This window comes from Marmota marmota, unplaced genomic scaffold, assembly GCF_001458135.2.
Source record: "Marmota marmota marmota unplaced genomic scaffold, marMar, whole genome shotgun sequence".
NCBI lineage: Eukaryota > Metazoa > Chordata > Mammalia > Rodentia > Sciuridae > Marmota > Marmota marmota.
This window is the reverse complement of record NW_026009145.1, coordinates 23,398-27,092: the sequence shown is the minus strand read 5'-3', so window position 1 is coordinate 27,092 and position 3,695 is coordinate 23,398. Positions and strand designations below refer to the sequence as shown.

The 3,695-nt window shown below is 34.5% G+C and overlaps 1 pseudogene; it reads left to right on the top strand.

The window, feature by feature from the left end:
- Positions 1-2,065: 2,065 nt before the first annotated feature.
- On the top strand, positions 2,066-2,996 carry LOC107133814 (annotated as a pseudogene).
- The last annotated feature ends 699 nt before the right edge of the window (positions 2,997-3,695 follow it).

The window sequence follows — 3,695 nt, the reverse complement described above, 5'->3', positions numbered from 1 at the left end:
AAAATGAAATGTAAAGGATAAGGTTTGTCCTGAAAAGTTTTTAAGTTGCATTCGGAACCTGAAATTCATGTGGCAGTAAAACAATTCCCGGAACTGCCCATTAGATGTGTGTCGAAATCTCCCCTGACCACCTAGTTGCTCAAGGAGAACAACCCCCTTTTCCTCAGAAACCGTGCAGTCCCACACAAACACACCTCAGGGCTTAAACCAATCTGTTTAAATATATACCCATCTTAGTACTGACCAATCACCCCCACCCAACCTGTTCCCGCCAGTGAATGTGCTAATCATGTTTTAGAGTTGTTATTTGATTTTCCTGCGGTATGTGATGATTTGCTAAAGGATGCTATGATGTATGTAAAGTCCCTGCCCCCTCCAAAGAATGTATATAAGCTCTGCTCAAGTTGTTCCTGGGGCTCTTTGTTCTTTGCTCCTCTGAAGTGAGCTCTGAGCCCCAGCATGCTGGACCCCCAATAAACCCTTTGCTGTTGCATGAGACAGTCTCTTGGTGGTCTTTTCCTCCGACGTTCGCCCGACGTTTACACTACGTATTATATCACAAGTTAACCAATTTATAGACGCTTGAATAAAAATGGTTGTCCTTTATTTATTTATTTACTTGTTTATTTATTATTGAGTTCTATGATTTCTAATTAGTTCTTCACTGATTTTATAACATGCACACTTTAGTTTATAATGACTTCTTCTTCATTTACTTGTCTAATACTGGAAATTTGTTTTGTAAAATGTCATATCTTTTCCTGACTATATTTTCTTGCACCTTGTTGTTTTTGTTCTCCCTGTGCCTCCAGGAGTGATGGTATCTTATTTCTATAAACATGCATTTGGAATATGGCAGTTTATACTTATAACTACAATGGTGTGGTTGACAGTGACCTCATGGTCTGAGGTTATGGTGGTAGTTCCTCCCACTGCTGTTCCATCTGATACATGGTGCCATCCTTATGAAACAATTAAATAAGTTCTAGGAGATCTACTTTTTATAATATTTTACTATAGTAACTCTCTGAACTGGAGAATTCACTGTTTTTCTTAATTGCTTCCTTCTATACAGAAACTAATATGTTTAACTTTGATGGGTATTTTAATTCTAACTTCATTCTAATAGCTAGACTTATCATTTAAAATTTATTTTCAAGATCACTTCTGTTTTATGCACGTTTATATAAAGGAATGTTATATATTATTTTCAGAAATGATATACTACTTGCAGTGATTGTGACAAAATATTTAAAGAGATAAAAGTTATTACGTTTTGTTGAAGTGCTGTAACTTATACATAATTTCAAGGATAATACTTGATGTCTCCACAAAAAAGAGGGAAAGTATGAAGTATTACTGAGATATTGAAAGAATAGGGCCAGGTTGAGACTTTCCCCTTTTAATACAATCAAATAAATTCAGCTAGAACTGAAAGTTTAACTTAACGTGTTATCCAAGGTGGATGTTTAATATCCCTAAGTCTTCATGGGGGATTCAAGGAATATTATCCATCAATCACACAGCTCACAATTAAGGCGATTTTTACAATAAATGAAAATGTATTCCTTGATCATGTGTCTGTAGACAATTCAGAGAGCTGCTAGGGAAAGGGAATATTACCTAAAATGAAAACACAATCATGTCTAAAAAACATAATTAAAATTATAAAACAGTTTTTTTTTGTATTATACTAAATTCTCTAAATTCTTCTTTCCTGATTATAAATGTTGTAAATGATTACAAGTAAACATTTTATTTTAGATAAATGGTAATTTTAAATCATCACATTTCAAAAACCAATAAAATATGTTCTTTGTATTACCAATATGACAGAATACTGGAAATATTTTAAAAAAAAACTATTAGAGAAATAAGTTATAACACCCCAAGGAAAAAATATAATTAATAGATTGGTTTATTAATTAACTAACTTGTGTGATTTGTTAGACTGGATCCCAGGATTTAATGATAGTGTTTACATGATTGTGATCCTATTGCAAAGGCTTTTCTCCAAATTCATTTTGCCACAGGTACTCAGATGTTTGCACAAAGCATGAAATATATGGAAAGTCAGAGAAACATATCAGAATTCATTCTCATGGGCCTTTCTTCTGACCATAACATACAAATATTTTGTCTTGTGTTCTTCTTATTTTGTTATATTGACGTCTTGGTGGGAAACCTTCTGATCCTCATCTCTATTGGCTGCAGTTCTCTTTCTCACCAACCTATGTACTATTTCCTCAGTCACTTATCTTCTATGGACATCTGCTGTACATCCTGTGTGACACCCAAACTGGTGACCAGCTAGTGGGAAGAAACACCATCTTCTATGGCAACTGCATGTTGCAGGTCTTTGCCATGCACTTCTTTAGACTGATTGAAATATTCATCCTGACAGCCATGGCCTTTGATCGCTATGTTGCCATCTGCAAACCTCTGCACTACATGACCGTCATGAGAAGAACTAAGTGCAATTTCTTGATCTTGGTTGCTTGGGCTGATGGAGCTGCCCACTCCTTTCCCCAGTTCTCTATGATAATTAGGTTACCTTCTGTGGCCCCAATAAAATTGATCACTACTATTGTGACATTTTTCCTTTGCTGCAAGTTGCCTGTACTGACACCTACATCACTGGTGTTCTTATGGTTGCCAATTCAGGACTGATTGCTTTGGTAGTATTTGTTCTCTTGTTTGGGTCTTATATCATTATTCTATTCACACTAAGAAATCACTCAGCAGAGGGGAGAAGCAAAGCCCTCTCTACTTGTGGGTCTCATATCACTGTGGTTATCTTATTTTTTGGACCTTCTGTATTTGCCTACCTTAGACCTCCTACCACTTTCCCTGAGGACAAATTCTTTGCTCTGTTTTATACCATTATTGCTCCTATGTTCAATCCCCTCATCTACACCTTGCGGAACACAGAGATGAAAAAGGTCATGAGAAAAGTTTGGTGCCAAAAGGCATTTTTAGAAGAAAAATACAATTGATATGTACTATTTAATGTGCAACCAAATGTATGCAACAATAAACTTTTACTATATTCCAGGGGAACTATTGGTTTTCAAATTATTGAAGAAAAATCATTTGTTGATAAATGTCAAGAGATTAGAAACTGAAGCAATACCAATAAAAGGACAATTCCACCTGTAAGACTGAAATCAAGTAAGGAAATATATACACATACATATAGGTACACATGCATGATATTCTAGTTTAAAGGAAGGGAGACTTTGTCATATAATCAATTCTGTTATCATTCTTTATATTTTGAGGTTAAAAGTTTTTTCAGAAATTAAAATAATTCTTATTAGTGGTTTATTATCTGATACAATGCCAATGCAATATTCCATGATGGCATTCTGAAATCAATTATGTAATGAAAGATACCAGAGAATTTCATATGAAATGTAAATAAGAAACAGTGGTTTGTCTTTCTCTTAAGTTACAGTGCCTCTACTACAACCAAATATCATAGGCAGGGAAACATTTTAAAGAGTTAAATTTAACACACATTAGAGATACATGCATATTCATGTTTATTCCATAACAATTGTCAATAGCCAAACTATGGAACCAGCCTAGGTGTCCATAAATTGATGAATGCCTAAAGAACATATGGTATATACACACAATGGAGTCTTACTGAACCATAAAGAATAAAAGAAAAATTTGTGTAATATTCAGGA